Genomic DNA, 9,697 nt, shown 5'->3' with positions numbered 1-9,697 from the left:
GGGTGAAGCAAACCACCATGGCACATGTATACCTATGTAACAAACCTGCACGTCTGCACATGTATCCCAGAACTTAAAGTCTAATTTTAAAAAAGATGCTCATCCTCATGAAATAATCTGGGACATACAGATTCAAACACTAGGGAGATACTCACTTTCACCTATTAGATTGGCTAAACAAGTCTGAAAATACCAAATATTGGCAAGAATGTGGGAAAATGGAACTCATACACTGCTGGTATGAATATAAATTGATGCAATTACTGTGGAAACTTATTTGGCAGTGTGTAGTCAGGTTGAAGATGCATGTACTGTGTCATCTAGCAATTTCAATTCTAGGAGACATGTTTATAGACTAATAGGAGGCTACTGCAAGAACATTAACTGCAACATTTTTTGTAATGGAAAAAATGGAAGCAACTTATGCATTAATGAACTATGGAATATTCATATAACAGAATATTATATATTGCTTAAGTGCACCTCTATCTGTTACAGTATAAACATAGGTGAAATGTTTAGAAATTCATAATGTTGGGTGAAAAGTCATAATGTTTTGTAAAAGAACAAGTTGTAGAAGATTACACAAAGATATGCTCTAACTTGTCATAATGCAAAAATCACCAGAAAATGATTCATTTAACAAATCTTTATTGTAGGCACAATTCTAGGTACTTGGGATCAGTGAACAAAGCAGAGATCTCTTCCCTTGTAGACCTTACATTTCAATGGGGGAAGACTGAAATAAGATAATTAGCATAAGTAAATAAACTATATAGTGTGTTAGATGGTGATGAAGCAAAAGCAGAGGATGGTAAGGGGGATAGAGAAAACAGGGTGGGCAGTTTGCAGCATTAAGTAGGATGCTTCAGGTAGGTCTCATTGATATAGTGAGATGTGAGCCTTGAAAATGTGAGAGAATTTAAATGAGTGGATCTATTGGAAAAGAGCGCTCCTTCCTGGAGGAACAGACATTGCCACGGTCCTATGGCAAGTGTGAGCCCGGGCTGTTTGTAGAATAGCAAGAAGGCCACAGCTGTGGCAGAACGAGGAGGGCAGAAGAGATCAGAGATATAATGGAGAACCAGAAAATGTCAGGCTTCTACAGGGACTTTGACTCTGATTTCCAGTGGAATACGGTGTCTTTGCAAGATTTTGAGCAGAGAAATGCCATGATTTGATTTACATTTTAAAATGATCACTTTAATTTTTGTGTTGAGAATGTACCACCACAGGGGAATGAGAGTGGAAGCAGAGAGGCATGTTAGAAAGCTGTTGTAGTTATCCAGATGAGAGATGATGGTGGATTCGACCTTACATGTACCAATGGAGATGGCGAGAAGTGATTGGATTTTGGATGCATTTTGAAATAGAGCCAAAATGATTTCCTGATGGATTGGAGAGAAAGAAAGAAATTGAAGGTGATGTTAAGGTTTTTGGCTCAAGCCAATGTACAGCTGGAGTTGCCATCAATTGAAGTGAGGAAGGCAGTAGGAGCAATAGGTTTTAGAGAACAGATCAGGAGTTCTGCCTATGACAGTTTGAGTTTGAAATGTCCATTAGACATCTGAATGGAGGTGCTGAGTAGGCAGTTGTATATATCAGACAGGAGTTTAGGATGAAGATCTGGCCTGCAGACATGAATTTGGAAGTTAACCTAGAAATATTTTGTATTAGCTATTGGACTGAAAGAGATCACCAAGGGAGTATACATAGGAATGCAAAGAACAGGGATGGAGCCCTGGGACATTCTCATTTTAAGAGGTTTGGAAGAAGAGAAGCCAGTAAAGGAAACTGAGAAGAAGCAGTTAGTGAGATCAGAGAGTGTGGTGTCCTGGGAGCCAAAGGAAGAAAGTGAACCAAAGAGGAGTGACTCATTAGCTGTGCCCAATGCTGCTGATAGGTTAAGTAAGGTGAGGACTAAGAATTGATCATTGTATTGAATAATGTGAAGTCACTCATGACCATAACCGTGACAGGAGCAGTTTCAACTGATTTGTGGAGGTGGACCCACAAATCAGGTGGACCCTGATTAGAATGTGTCCAAGAGAGAATGGGAGGAGGAAAATTGAGGACACTGAATAGAGACCACTATTCAATGGTCAGGGGATGAGAGAGTGGTCAAACTAGGTATCTGGAGGAAGAACTTTCCTGATAGATGAAACAGATATTGCAAAGGCTCTAAGACAATAGTGAGTAAGACTTGTTTGAGAAACAGCAGGGAGGCTACAGGTGGGGCAGAGTGAGTGAGGAACAGAACAGGCAGAGAGAGTGGGAGATAGGAAAGGATGGTCATCTGGCGCTCCTTCTTGGCCCCAAAGTAAAGTAGGTAGAAGGCCTAAGGGAATGTAGTCTTAGACAGAAATACTGGTTCCAACGAAGCCTTATATTGTGTATAGAAACATATTTCATATGTATCTGTAAAAGAGATTTGCATCAAAGGGGAGCAAAGAAATTGGGTAATGGCAGGTGGTAAAGTGGAGCCAAGAGAAAAAAAAATATATATATATATATATATATAAAACAATTTACTATATACGCTTTTTCCAATTTTGTAATCAATGATTCAAATTCCACAAAAAATTGGCCTGTTTATATATATATATATATTACATATGATGAATATTTGTGTGTTATATAATAAAGATGAGAAATAACAGTATAATTGAATCCTGATTGAAATGACCCAATAGAGAGCACAACATTGATAATGCTGGAGTTAAGGGAGAGAAAGAAGGTAGTGATATCATTCAGTTGATAGGAGAAGAAGATATCTAGTGGGAAAGGAGAGGGGCTGGCTTTAGAGGGCAGTCTGGAAATATCATTATATTAATTTGCTAAGGTTGCTATAACAAAATACCACATACTGGGTGACTTAAACAACACACATTTATTGTCTCACAGGGTTGGTTTCTTCAGAGGCTTCTCTCCTTTGCTTGTAGATGGCCGTCTTCTTCCTGTGTCTTCACATGGTCAGCCCTCAGTCTGTGTTATCTTTGTCCTTATCTCTTCTTTTAAAGGCACCAGTAGTATTGGGTTAGGACCCATCTTAATGACCTCGCTTTGACTTAAGAGGTAATTATGTTACATTATGAGGTGCTGGGGGTTAGAACTCCAACATATGAATATTGGAGGGACACATTTCAGCACATAATAATCATATATGATACCAACAGGAAGACCATGTGTATGGATGCGGGTGCAGATAGGTGAAGTGATGTGGTGGTAGGAGTCTGTAGAAGCTCTCTTCTGATGGCTTCAATTTTCTAGTGAAACAGGAAGCAGTGGAAGAGTTAGGATATGGAGGCAGTGTCAGGAGTTTGAGGAGAAAGAAGTTGCAAAATAATAACTTGGAAAAGTCAGAAAATTAAGGGACAGGAGACCTGTAGCATGATTGCCTAGCAGCATTAAAGTCTGGTTGAAGTTCATGGTCATGAAGTTAAACTGAGAGTTGTCATGTGGTTGTGAATTTTCCCCTAGCCAGCTTTAGCTGTATGGGTGTGGGCTCATGGGGAAGTAGCTGGATTTAGCCAGGGGTTGTGATTTTGCCAAGCAACACAAAGTGAGAGGGGGCGGGATTGTGGAGGGTACATGTAGAGGAGTGGTTGTAAAGACTGAGCATGACATCTGAGCTAAGAAAGGAGAAGAGAGAAAACAATAAAGGGAAGAAGAGATAGTAAAAATCTGATAAGATCAATGGATTGGAGATTCTGGTGAGGTTGAAAGAAAATGGGTCCAAAGTGAGTGGGCTGAAAAGAGAGGGGTGTATGGTCAGAAAGAGGGATGTTTGAAATTGAGATTACAGAGGGGTGCCCAAAATTATAGTGACAAGGGCTAGGGTATGGCTACATGAGTGGGTACATGAGTGAGTAATTGAGGTGGAGTTGAGCACAATGTCATGGAGGAGAAATGTTCAAGAAACAGAAGGGGCTAGTTTGTCAGCTTATCAGAATGATTTTTTTTTTTTTTGAGATGGGGGTTTTGCTAGGTTGCCCAGGCTGGCCCAAACTCCTGGGCAATCTTCCCAACTTAGTCTTCTGAGTAGGTAGGACTATGGTGAGTGCCACCCTGTCTAGCTTTAGAATGATTGATATTGAACTCACTAAGAATTAAGATAGGACAACTACCATTGAGAATGATCATGTTCTCAGAGACAAAATGAGAGTCTGAGAAAAGAGGGGAGAATATTTCTGACAACAGCAATAAGAGCTGGTTGATGACACTAACTGTCAAAAGCTGGAAGTTTTTAGGGAGGTGGGAGAGGGATTGCTATCTAAAGGCAGCAATGAGAAGCAGTAAAGTCACTTACACAACTTTCAGGATCTGTGGTACAGTGGTGGTAGGAGAGAAAAATCATCTACTCCTTGTGAGTTGGCTTCAGGGGATCCAGAGTCCTCAGGGAAGGGGGCATTCAGAGAAGAAGCTTAGACTATGGAGGATTAGCAAGGGTGCATTGTGTTTTATTAGTAGTGGAGGGGTGAGAGAGTGACCTAAAGAGGGGATGTGGACACAACCTTATGGAGGTTAGAATGTAGCAGTTGAGAGATGTCTTGGGATACTTGTGGTGACTGGCACAAATGGAGATAAATGCTATCATCAGTTGAGTTCTAATAGATTCAAAGGAGATCAGGGTGGGAGGATTTTGAGGTTTGGGCTATGGAGAGGTGGGTATCTGGAGCTTCCTGTCAACCTCAAGGGATGTGGGGGGTGTGGTCTTAGACTTGGATCACTGGTTCAGATAAGGCTTCATTTTGCTCCTTCATTGTGCTCAGAAATCACATTAATCTGTAATGACAGAAAAATAGGCCAGAGGGCCAAGATGGCCAACTAGAAGCAGCCAGTGTGCGTGGCTGTCACGGAGTGGAATGGAAGGGGAGAGTAAATATAGCACCTTCAACGGAAACATCCAGGTTCTCGCATTGGGATTAATCAAGGAAATAACTTGACCCATGAGAATGGAGAAAAGCAAGGCAGGACAACGGCACACCCAGGTGCAGCACAAAGCCAATGGAGGCTCCCCGCGGAAAGAAATGGTGAGTGAATGTGTGGTCCTGGGAACCCATGCTTCTCCCATGGATTTTTGCAACCCACAGGTCAGGAGATCCCCTCATGAGCCCACTCCATCAGGGCCTTCAGTCTCACACACAGAGCTATGTGGAGTCCCGGCAGGACAGCAGACATGTGTGGAGAACCAGGAACTTTTTTTTTTTTTTTTAATCATACTTTATGTTCTAGGGTACATGTGCACAACGTGCAGGTTTGTTACATATATATACATGTGCCATGTTGGTGTGCTGCACCCATTAACTCGTCATTTACATTAGGTATATCTCCTAATGCTATCCCTTCCCCCCGCCCCCCTGCACACCACAACAGGCCCCGGTGTGTGATGTTCCCCTTACTGTGTCCAAGTGGAGAACCAGGAACTTTAGATACTCTGGCTATCTGGGCATTCTGGCAAAAGTAGCTGCAACTCCAGCAAAGCAGGAGGTTAGACCCCTGTACCTACCCCTAGGAAAGAGGCTGAATTCAGGGGGCCAAGCAGCCATGGTGTGTGGGTTCCACTTCCACAACACCTCACAGGATAAGACTTACTGGCCTGGAATTACAGCTAGCCACCAGTAGCAGTGCTTTACCTACCTGGGACAGAGCTCCAAGGCAGAGGGGCAGGCTGCCATGTTTACTATTTGAGTGACTTAGCCCTTCCAGCCTTCTGGCTTTGGAAAGTCCAAAGCAACTCGGGGCATAAGGGATCTCCCAGCACAGCACAGCTGCTCTACCAAAACATGGTCAGACTGCTTCTCTAAGTGGGTCATGATCCTGTTCCTCCTTACTGGGAGGAACCTCCCAACCGAGGCCTCCAGCCACCCCTGCTGGTGATCTCTGGGTGACAGAGATTTGAAAACTCCCTGGGACAGATCTCCCAGAGAAAGGCCAGGCCCCCATTTTTGCTTCTGCAGTGGAGCTGTCCTTGCTAACTTCAGGCTAACAAAGAAGCAAAAACCCTAAGTTCCTTATACACACCCCCAACAAGCTACAGTCAACCCAAGGAGAGGAGGCCAGTTTGTCTCTGACAGGTCCCACATACCCTCTACTGCTTTTCACTGGACAGGGAACCCCTGAATTGGGCTTACAGCACAGAAACTCTATCCTGGGCTAACTGCACTGAGCTATTGCTGACTCACATTTCTCTGGTGTGGAGCCCCCAGGAGACAAGCAAAGTGGTGAAGCAGCAAGTCAGCTGATGTGGAGCCCAGAGGCTGTTGCAGAAGCATCTACAGCAGAGCATGGCCAAGCATGGCCATCCCTTTAAGCTCAACATGCTCCCATAAGAGACTTTAGCACTATGGGAACTGTCAGACCTGATCACTGCAGGGCAGTCTTGCACATCAGACAGGGCTGGTCAGACCTGAGCACTCCTTGGACTGCTGTCCTCTCCCTGTGCCCCAGCCTGGCCACACCTGCTTACAGGGCAGTCTTGCATGCCCTGGGGTCCCACACCATAGCTTCTATGTTGGTGGATCATGCCTGACTGGTGGAAAGCTCCAGTGTGGCGGCTCCTATGGCTGTGTACCGGCCTGCGTGTTAACTCCCCATAGTATAGCTTCCCCCAAGCCCACAGCAATTCTGCACATCACTCTGCGGGCACCTGTCTGCATGGGTGGGTTTTGCTTTACTTGCCCTGCCAGCATGTGGGAAGGCAATAGGTCCCCAAACCCTGCTGACTACTGTTGGAGATGGAGCCTTGGCGGACACAGAGCCAGCAAGTCTCGCCTCACCAGCGAACAGTGAATAGGGGATCTGCCCATACCGTGAGTGATGACTCCTGCTTGTGGGGCACAGAAAAGGCACCCAGATCTGAGACAGCCAGCACTCTGCCCCAAGCCAACACTACCTCCATTGTAACAGCCCACACAGTCTCCAGCAGCGATCCCCTGCTCCCTGCTCCCCACAGCTGCTTTGCCTCTGCTGTTGTGGTGAATGCCCACAGGGAGGCAGGCACCTCTGTATCCACTGGTACTTGGCTGCAGCTGCTGCACCTTGATCCCCCCAGTACCGTAGACTCCAAACATCAAGGAGCCAGAGAAGAAAGTTGGGGCCTAATACAAGTCCCCCAGAGATAGAGCATGCAGTCCAGAGGTTAGGAGCTGAACATTGGCACCCTAAAATCTTCCAGAAACGAAGCCAGATGGATGACTCTACCTTATACCACAATCAAACCCTCAAGGTCATCAAATAGGATAAAAGAAAAAAAAATCATCCGAAGGTCAGCAACCTCAAAGGTTGAAGGTAAATAAGCCCACAAAGATGAGAAAGAATCAGTGCAAGAATGCTGAAAACTCAAAAAGCCAGAGTACCTTCTTTCCTCCAAATGACTGCATCACTTCTCCTGCAAGGGTTTGGAACCAGGCTGAGGCTAAGATGGCTGAAATGACAGAAGTATAGGAAAGAAGTTCACTGAGCTACAGGAGTACATTGTAACCCAATGCAAGGAAGTTAGAAATCATGATGAAACATCATAGGAGCTGACAGACAAAATAGCCAGTATAGAGAAGAATGTAACTGACCTGATAGAGCTGCAAAACACACTACAAGAATTTCATAATGCAATCACAAGTATTAATTGCAGAATAGACCAAGCAGAGGAAAGCATCTCAGAACCTGAGGACTGCCTTTATGAAGTAAGACAAGCAGTTGATGGGTGCAGCACACCAGCATGGCACAAGTATATATATGTAACAAACCTGCACATTATGCACATGTACCCTAGAACTTAAAGTATATATATAAAAAAAGACAAGCAGATAAGAGTATATAAAAAAGAATGAAAAGGAATGAACAAACCCACCAAGAAATATGCACTTATGTAAAGAGACCGAATCTACGACTGCTTGGTGTACCTGAAAGAGATGGGAAGAATGGAATCAACTTGGAAAACATATTTCAGGATGTATTCCATGAGAACTTCCTCAATCTAACTACAGAAGCCAACATTCAAATTCAGGAAATGCAGATAACCCCAGTAAGACACTCAGTGAGAAGTTCATCCCCAACACACATAATCATCAGCTTCTACATATTTGAAATGAAAGAAAAAATGTTAAAGGCAGCTGGAGAGAAAGGCCAGGTCACCTGCAAAGTGAAGCCCATCAGATCAACAGCAGACCTCTCAGCAGAAACCCTACAAGCCAGAATAGATTAAGGGCCAATATTTGACATTCTTAAAGAAAACAAATTCCAACACAGAATTTCAAATCCAGCCAAACTAAGCTTCATAAGCAAAGGAGAAATAAAATCCCTTTCAGACAAGCAAATGTTAAGGGAATTTCTTGCCACCAGACCTGCCTTATAAGGGCTCCTGAAAGAAGCCCTAAATATGGAAATGAAAGACTGTTACTAGCCACTACAACAGCACATTGAAGTCCACACACCAGTGACACTATAAAGCAATCACATAACCAAGCCAGCAAAATAACCAGCTGACATCATGATGACAGGATCAAATCCACACATATCAATACTAACTTTAAATGTAAATGGGCTAAATGCCCTAATTAAAAGACAGAGAGGGGCAAGAAGAACCAGGACCCACTGGTATGCTATCTTCAAGACACCCATCTCACATGCAATGACAGACATCGACTCAACATAAGGGGATGGAGAAAAATCTACCAAGCAAATGGAAAACAGAAAAAAGCAGGTGTTGCAATCCTAGTTTCTGACAAAACAGACTTTAAACCAACAGAGATCATAAAAGACAAAGAAGGGCATTACATAATGGTAAAGGGTTCAACTCAACAAGAAGATCTAACTATCCTAAATATATATGCACCCAACACAGGAGCACCCAGATTCACAAAACAAGCTCTTAAACACCTTCAAAGCTATGTAGATTCCCACAAAATAATAGTAGGAGACTCATTGACAATATTAGACAGATCATTGAAGTAGAAAATTAACAAAGATATTTAGGACCTGAACTCTGCACTGGATCAAATGGACCTGATAGACATCTACAGAACTCTCCACTCCAAAACAACAGAATATACATTCTTCTCATTGTCACATGGCACATACTCTAAAATTCATCACACAATTGGAAGTGAAACACTCCTCAGCAAATGCAAAACAACTGAAATCATAAACAATCTCTTGGACCACAGTGCAATCAACTTAGAAATCAAGACTAAGAAATTTACTCAAAAAGATACAATTCCATGGAAATGGTAATTGTATTACAATTCCATGAAAGACTTCTCCTGAAAGATTTTAGGTTAAATAATGAAATTAAGGCAGAAATCAAGAAGTTCTTTGAAACTAAATAAAGCAAAGATATAACATACCAGAAGTTCTGGGACACAGCTAAGGTAGTGTTAAGGGAGAAATTGATAGCACTAAATGCCCACACCAAAAAATTAGAAAGATCTTGAGTTAACAACTTAACATCACAGCCAAAAGGACTAGAGAATGAAGAGCAAACAAATCCCAAAGCTAGAAAAAGACAAGAAATAACCAAATTCAGAGCTGAACTGAAGGAGATAGAGACACGAAAGCCATTCAAAAGATCAGTGAATCCAGGAGCTGATTTTTTGAAAAAAATTAATAAAATCAATAGACCACCAGCTAGACTAGAGAATAAGAAAAGAGAGAAGATTCGAATAAATACAACCAGAAACAGCAAGGGGGATATTACCAC

The 9,697-nt window shown here is 42.8% G+C and overlaps 1 pseudogene; it reads left to right on the top strand.

The window, feature by feature from the left end:
• The window catches only part of LOC103232431 (histone H2B type F-M-like), a 61,423-nt pseudogene that overhangs the window by 23,227 nt on the left and 28,499 nt on the right, over positions 1–9,697 (top strand).

This window comes from Chlorocebus sabaeus, chromosome X (genome assembly GCF_047675955.1).
Source record: "Chlorocebus sabaeus isolate Y175 chromosome X, mChlSab1.0.hap1, whole genome shotgun sequence".
Lineage (NCBI taxonomy): Eukaryota > Metazoa > Chordata > Mammalia > Primates > Cercopithecidae > Chlorocebus > Chlorocebus sabaeus.
The sequence above is the reverse complement of the archived record's forward strand: the minus strand, read 5'-3'. Positions and strand labels throughout refer to the sequence as shown.